We start from the raw sequence: 8390 nt of genomic DNA on the forward strand, positions 1-8390 counted from the left end.
GGTTCTCTGGAGAAACAGAACCAGTAGGATGAATGGATGGATAGACAGCTAGATAGATAATAGAAGAGATTTATTATAGCAATTCTTTTTTTTTTTGGCCACCCCACCCAGCTTGTGGGATCTCAGTTTTCTGACCAGAGATCAAACCCGTGCTGCCGGCAATGCAAGCATAGAGTCCTAACCACTGGACAATCAGGGAATTCCTAAGACTTATTATAGAAATTGACTCAAGGATTTATGGAAGCAAGTCCCATTATCTTCCATCTGCAAGCTGGAGAACCAGGAAAGCTGGTGGTATAATTTAATTCAAGTCTGAAGCCCTGATCACCAGAGGAATTGATGATTCACTCCCAGTCTGAGGCTGAACTCCTGAGAGAGGGGACCCACTGGGGTAAGTCTTGGAATCTAAAGGCCCAAGAACCTGAAGCACCAAGGCTAGAGGGCAGGAGAAGATGGACATTCTAGCTCAAGAGAGAGACAGAAAATTCTCTCCTCCTCCACTTCTTTGTTTGGTTCAGACCCTCAACAGATTGGATGATGCCTGCCCATTTTGGTAAGGGTGCTCTTCGTTACCTAGTCTACGGATTCAAATGCTAAAGTCTCCAGGAAACACCCTCACAGACATCTCCAGAAATGTTTTTATCAGCTATTTGGGTACACCTCAGCCCAGTCAAGTTGGCACATAAAATTAACCATTACAGGGCTGCTTAAGGAGAAAGGATTCTGATAAACAAAGAAGGTTTTAAGTAAAAGTCCTGGAAGGGTTATGCCCTAGAATGAGGGTAAGCCAGTCTTACCTGGATAAAGGCAATGTGCCTGAAGTGTACCTCACTGCCAGAAGGTGAAAGGTGAAGTCTTCTTTGGAAAATAGCACCATCATGCAGAGTCTTACAATTTTATAAAGTCTAGCATTCAAAAAAAAAGAAAAAAAAGATCAGTAATGCTGGGAAACAGGACCAAATGATTGAAAATCAAGAGAAAATAGACCATGGAGGTAAACCTACAGGGGACAAACATACTTATTTATTTAGTCACAGCTGTAAATATATATATTAAATGTAATTAGTATGTTCAAGGAATTATATGAAAATATGGAGAATTTCAGCAGAGAATTGGTATTAATAAAAAAGAATTACTTGTGAATCCTAGAATTAAAAAGTATAACTAAATTAAGAATCCAATGGATGGGTTTAACAGTATTAGACCTAGCAGCAGAGCTTACTGAACTAGAAGATAGAGCAATAGAAAATATCCAGATTGAAGCACAGAGGAAAAAAGTATGGAATATAGAGAAAAGAATATGAGACATATAGGACATGATGAACGGTATCATTATAATTGTCGCTGGAGTCCCAGAGGAGGAGAGACAAGGAATGTGGCATGAACCATATTTGAAGAGATACTAGCCAAGAATGTCCCCAAACTAATAGAAGACATCATGGTATAGAATCAATAGGATCTATGCATCTGTTGTTCAGTTGCTAAGTCATGTCTGACTCTTTGCCACCCCATGGACTGCAGCATGGCAGGCTGCCCTGTCCTTCACGATCTCCCAGAGTTTGCTCAAACTCATGTCCATTGAGTCAATGATGCCATCCAACCATTTCATCATCTGTGTCGCCCCTATGAATCTGAATCAGGATAAATACAAGGAAAACCACACTTAGTCAAAACAATGAAAACTAAATGCTAATATAAAAATGTTTAAAATCAGCCAGAGTGAAAAAAAGTACATTATCTTCAAATGAGCTACAGTAAAGTTGACAATACAATAAAACTTTCAAAATAAATGATGGAAACCAGAAGACAATGGAATTACATCTTTGGAGTGGGAAGAATTACAGCAAACTTAGAATCCTATACCTAATAAAAAATATTCTTTAAAAATTAAGGTAAAACAGTGACATCTTCATAAAAATAAGAACCTACAGAGTTCATTGTCAACAGATGTGCACTAAAAGGAAATAATAGAAGGAATTTTTCAAGTAGAAGTCCAAGAATCTGAGCTAGGGGAATTCCCTGGTGGTCCAGTGGTTAGGATGCTGCACTTCCACTGCCAAGGACCTGGGTTTCATCCCTCGTTGGGGAACTAAAATCCCACAAGCCACATGGTGTGGTCAATAAATAGTTTTTTTTAAGTTTCTGTATTAAAAAAAAAAAAGAAAGAAAATGAACTAGAAGCCCAGAAACGCAGGAAGGAACAAACAACACCAGAAAGAAGATATCTAAACTGGTACCAATTGTTCAAAACAAGAATAATAATGATGTTGTTGTTATTGTTTAGCTGCTAAATCGTGTCCGACTCTTTGCAACCCCATGGACTGCAGCACACAAGGCTTCCCTATCCTTCACTATCTCCCAGAGTTTGCTCAAACTCACATCCATTGAGTTGGGGCTGTCATCTAACCACCTCATCCTCTGTTGCCCTCTTTTCTTCCTGCCTTCAATTTTTCCTAGCATTAGGGTCTTTTCCAATGAGTCAGCTCTTTGCATCAGGTAGCCAAAGTACAGGAGCTTCAGCTTCAGCATTAGTTCATCCAATGAATATTCTGGGTTGATTTCCTTTAGGATTGACTGGTTTGATCTCCTTGCAGTCCAAGGAACTCTCAAGAGTCCTCTCCAGCACCACAATACAGAAAGCATCAATTCTTTGGTGCTTAGCCTTCTTTAAGGCCCACCTCTCACATCAGTGCATGGCTACCAGAAAAACCACTGTTGTTCTTCAGTCACCCAGTCGTGTCAGCTCTTTGGAACCCCAAGGACTGCAGCACACCAGGCCTCCCCATCCCTCACCATCTCCTGGATTTTGCCCAAGTTCATGTCCATTACATCAGTGATGCCATCCAGTCATCTCATCCTCTGATGCCCTCTTCTCCTTCTACCTTCAATCTTTCCCAGCATTAGGGCCTTACCTAATGAGTTGACAGTTTGTATCAGATGACCAAAATACTGGAGCTTCAGCATCAGTCCTTCCAATGAGTATTCAGGGTTGATTTCCTTTAGGATTGACTGTTTGATCTCCTTGCTATCCAAGGTATTCTCAGGAGCCTTGTCCAGCACCACAGTTCAAATAAATTCTTTGGCATTCATAGCTTTGACTATACGCACCTTTGTCGGCAAAGTGATGTTTCTGCTTTTTAATATGCTGTCTAGGTTTGTCATAGCTTTTCTTCTAAGGGCAAGCATCTTTTAATTTTGTGGCTGCAGTCAGTGTCTGCAGTGATTTTGGAGCTCAAGGAAATAAAATCTATCACTGTTTCCACTTTCCCCCCTTTTATTTGTGATGAATGGATGTGATGTTTAAAAAGCTTTTCATAGAGATGGAACAAACCCACTGCCACTCAAACACGGCATATACATTCTTGTCTCTGGGCCTATGGTCTCTCCCTTGCTCATTCTCTAAAGCCAAATTTACAACACAACATCTTCAGGAAGAGTTCACTGACACTTCAATTATATCTCTTCTCCCACCCCTCTAACTCAGCACCATGTTGTACGGCTCACTTATTCAAAACCTAAACTGACAACTTTTTGTGCTGTTATTTTTTTTGTTTTATTTCACTTTGTGTTTCTTGGTTTCTTCTGTAAATTTAATGTCTTTTAAAAGTGTCTACTATATGTTTTCTATACAGTATGTGCTCAGTAAATATTTGTTGGATAATTAAATCTGTTGAAGAATAAGTTGGTAATGAGTGAGATGACCTTGTGTTTTCTAGGACAGAACCTTCTATGCATTAGTTAATAAACTGTTATACTGAGATTTGATAAAGGTAATTACTATAAACATATATAGGAAAAGCTTTAGTAACTTCTGAGATGAAAGAATCACAAGGGAAAGATTAGATGTTCATCTTTAATCTTCTGAAATTGATTTGATACCTGTTTAATGAAATCTTTCTTGGTATCACTGTCAAATGTCTACAACTGGTTCGAGTTTATCACAAATATGGTATTTAGTTTTTGTGAGTTGTTGTTCTATTACTAGATGCTAAAGAAATAAAAACCACAGCTCTCTAACTCTTCAAAGAATGTAAAATCTATTAATAATTTGGGGCTAAAACATGTGCACACAACACAATTTGAGACGAAATCCAAACAAATATTTTAATAGCTTCAAGAAAAAAAGAGTATAGTGTAAACGAAAGCTGTAATAGCTAAGGAAACTAAAAATAATAAATGATCACATTTGCGATGTGATCCTAGGAAAGGCATACGAAAAGAGATATGTTCTGGTTTTGAAGGTTAGATGGGAATATATAGAAGAGAAAGGGCATAGATTTTTCTAAGCAGGGAGAAGAACACCCAAGGCAAAGAGTCAAAATAGTAAGTCATGTTCAAGCAACTGTGTACAGATAAGCTTGAAGAATGGAGTGAATATGTGAATCCAGAAAGAGGCAGAGTTGATAGAAGAAATCAAATATGTTTATTTTTGAAATAGTGTGGATTCTCTTTGTCTTTTCAACAGAAATAAGCTTCACCATCAACAGCCCAGTCTGACCCTTTAGCTGATCTAATGACTATCCCAGCTTTGTAGGCTATTATTTGCAATAATTTCTGCCATATGAGTGTAATGGGGAAAACACATTGCAAAGTGAATTACTTTTGAAATGGATTGCATGCTGACATTTGGGAAATTAGATCCTGAGCACAATGCATCCTGATTATTTGAGGTGCCGTCTCATCCTGAAAAGATAAATTCAGTCCAACAGTTTTTTAAAATCTGCAAGTTAAATTAAAGTTCTATCCTTTGGGAAGGTCCTTCTAAAAACTTTTGGTCACTATTCAGATAAATAATCATGGACAGGGATTGTTATTAGCCTAAACAATCTAATTGGGTCTGAGGAGTCCAGAAATACCGTCACTCAAACATATCTTCTTTATTTCTTTATATTTTATTATTTTTGGCAGCATCATATTGCTGTTGTGGTGCTCTTCATTGGGGTGCATGGGCTTATTTGTCCCAAGACATGTGGGATCTCAGTTCTCCTACCAGGGATCGAACTTGCGTCCCCTGCATTGAAAGGCGGATTCTTAACCACTGGATCACCAGGGAAGTCCCCCCAAACATATTCTAGGTGAGCCCCGAGCAGCTACTGCCAGCCTACCCCCATCTTATGAAGAATTCTGTGGTGCCCATTCTGTGTGCCCAAATGTCTCATTACCACACATGATTCTGCTCAGTTGGCTTTCTTTCCATTTTCTGAAAAAGCACAGCCATGCTGTCTAATGAAGAACAAATGGCTCTTCACTTCTCCATTCCCACTCAGCAAACTCCTCTGGGACCACTGGCCATCTTGTCATGAACATACATTTGCTTTGGCCTTTCCTCCTCCTCCAATAAGTTTTTGTGTTGATGGGCTTCTGGGCTGAACCACAATGAGTCCTGAATCTGGGAACACAGCTAGGGAATGAGTTTGACAAAGGCCCTTCTGAAAGCTACCATAAATGTTGCTATGTGAAAGCAGAAGCCTCCCTATTTTACTGAATGTCTTCAATCTGTGTACCAAATAGAACAATGTGATGAGAAGATGGGAAGATGGGCAGAGAGAAAAATGAGACCTACAAGAAGATTAGAAAATGAATCTGGAAATTAATTAGGAATTCTAGAGAGGAATTAAGGATATGAATGCAATACTTCAATTCAGTCCCTCAGTCATGTCTCACTCTTTGCGACCCCATAGACTATAGCAGGCCAGGCCTCTCTGTCCATCACCAACTCCCAGAGTTTACTCAAACTGATGTCCATCGAGTCGGTGATGCCATCCAATCATCTCATCTTCTATCGTCCCCTTCTCTTGTCTTCAATCTTCCCAGCATCAGGATCTTTTCAAATGAGTCAGTTCTTCACATCGGGTGGCCAAAGTATTGGAGTTTCAGCTTCAACGTCAGTCCTTCCAATGAACATCCAGGACTAGTTGGATCTCCTTGCAGTTCAAGGGACTCTCAAGAGTCTTCTCTAACACCATAGCTCAAATGTATCAATTCTTCAGCACTCAGCTTTCTTTACAGTCCAACTCTCACATTCATACATGACTACTGGAAAAACTATAGCTTTGACTAGATGGACCTTTGTTGGCAAAGTAATGTCCCTGCTTTTTAATATGCTATCTAGGTTGGTCATAACTTTTCTTCCAAGGTGCAAGTATCTTTTAAATTCATAGCTGCAGTCACCATCTGCAGTGATTTAGAAGCCCCCACAAATAAAGTGTCTCACTTTTTCCATTGTTTCCCCATCTATTTGCCATGAAGTGATGGGACCAGATGCCATGATCTTAGTTTTCTGAATGTTGGGTTTTAAGCCAACTTTTCACTCTCCACTTTCACTTTCATCAAGAGGCTCTTTAGTTCCTCTTCACTTTCTGCCATAAGGGTGGTGTCACCTGCATATCTGAGGTTATTGATATTTCTCCCGGCAATCTTGATTCCAGCTTGTGTTTCATCCAGCCCAGTGTATCTCATGATGTACTCTGCATAATAAGTTAAATAAACAGGGTGACGATATACAGCTTGACATACTCCTTTCCCTATTTGAAACCAGTCTGTTGTTCCATGTCCAGTTCTAACTGTTGCTTCCTGACCTGCATACAGATTTCTCAAGAGGCAGGTGAGGTGGTCTGGTATTGCCATCTCTTTCAGAATTTCCCACAGTTTATTGTGATCCACACAGTCAAAGGCTTTGGCGTAGTCAATAAAGCAGAAATAGATGTTTTTCTGGAACTCTCTTGCTTTTGATCCAATGGATCAAAATGATCCAGTGGATGTTGGCAATTTGATCTCTGGTTCCTCTGCCTTTTCTAAATCCAGCTTGAACATCTGGAAGTTCATGGTTCACATACTGTTGAAGCCTGGCTTGGGGAATTTTGAGCATTACTTTGCTAGCGTGTGAGATGATTGCAGTTGCGTGGTAGTTTGAGCATTCTTTGGCATTGCCTTTCTTTGGAATTGGAATGAAAGCTGCCCTTTTCCAGTCCTGTGGCAACTGCTGAGTTTTCCAAATTTGCTCGCATATTGAGTATAGTACTTTCACAGCATTATCTTTTAGGATTTGAAATATCTCAACTGGGATTCCATCACCTTCACCAGCTTTGTTCGTAGTGATGCTTCCTAAGGCCCACTTCACTTCGAATTCCAGGATGTCTGGCTCTAGGTGAGGGATCACACCATTGTGATTATCTGGTTCATGAAGATCTTTTTTGTATAGTTCTTCTGTGTTTTCTTGCCACCTCTTCTTAATATCTTCTGCTTCTATTAGGTCTATACCATTTCTGCCCTTTATTGTGACCATCTTTGCATGAAATGTTCCCTTGGTATCTCTAATTTTCTTGAGGCGATCTCTAGTCTTTCTCATTTTATTGTTTTTCTCTATTTCTTTGCATTGATCACTGAGGAAGTCTTTCTTATCTCTCCTTGCTATTCTTTGGAACTCTGCATTCAAATGGGTATATTTTTCCTTTTCTCCTTTGCCTTTAGCTTCTCTTCTTTTCTCAGGTATTTGTAAGGCCTCCTCAGACAACCATTTTGCTTTTTTGCATTTCTTTTCGTTGGGGATGGTCTTGATCCCTGCCTCCTGTACAATGTCACAAACCTCTGTCTGTAGTTTTTCAGGCACTCTATCTATCAGATCTAATCCCTTGAATCTATTTCTCACTTCCACTGTATAGTCAGAAGGGATTTGATTTAGGTCATACCTGAATGGTCTAGTGGTTTTCTCCACTTTCTTCAATTTCAGTCTGAATTTGGCAATAAGGTGTTCATGATCTGAGCCACAATCAGCTCCCGGTCTTGTTTTTGCTGACTGAATAGAACTTCTCCATCTTTGGCTGCAAAGAATGCAATAGTGGAAGGTTAATAATTTCCGTATAAGTGAAATTAGATTGCTATTTTGATCATTAAATTGATCTAAGCATGCATATAACCATGGATTTTCATATAAAATAATAGCTCTTCTTCACAAACTTATACTCAGGAGAGACCTGAGTTTGAATCCTGGTTTTATTGCTTACTAGATTAATGATCTTGGTTCTATTATTTAATCTCTCTAAACCTTCATTTTTTTCTTTATAAAATGAGAATGCTAAGAATATCTACCTCAATATGTTAATGTGAGGATAAAAAAGCTAATAGTTATAAAGAGCTTAGCACTTTGCCTAGCATGCAACAAGCACAAAATAAATGTTAACTTTTATTATTTTTGAAATTTATGTTAAGTCTAATATCTCTAAGGCAATTGGTTTATATTCACTAGGAGGAGTGTCTAATTAAAAGAATCTTACATTGAGTCTTTGGGGATAGCAAATTACCACCCTCTGACTGATCTTTTTGTATTTTCATTGGGTGGGCTTAAATGAAGTTGCACCTGTAAATATAAATATGCCTCTGATACCACTGAG

General features: G+C 39.0%; 1 long non-coding RNA gene across 1 annotated transcript in view; it reads right to left on the reverse strand.

Moving 5' to 3' along the window:
- The window catches only part of LOC132343096 (uncharacterized), an 81356-nt gene extending 73541 nt beyond the window's left edge, over positions 1-7815 (reverse strand). The window contains exons 1-2 of the long non-coding RNA XR_009491771.1: positions 7689-7815; positions 798-905 (exon numbers count right to left, since the gene is read on the reverse strand). This is a non-coding gene — a long non-coding RNA (uncharacterized lncRNA). The remainder of the gene's footprint in view (positions 1-797; positions 906-7688) is intronic.
- Between the last annotated feature and the right edge of the window lie 575 nt (positions 7816-8390).

Source organism: Bos taurus, chromosome 19, assembly GCF_002263795.3.
Source record: "Bos taurus isolate L1 Dominette 01449 registration number 42190680 breed Hereford chromosome 19, ARS-UCD2.0, whole genome shotgun sequence".
In the NCBI taxonomy this organism is placed as follows: Eukaryota; Metazoa; Chordata; class Mammalia; order Artiodactyla; family Bovidae; genus Bos; species Bos taurus.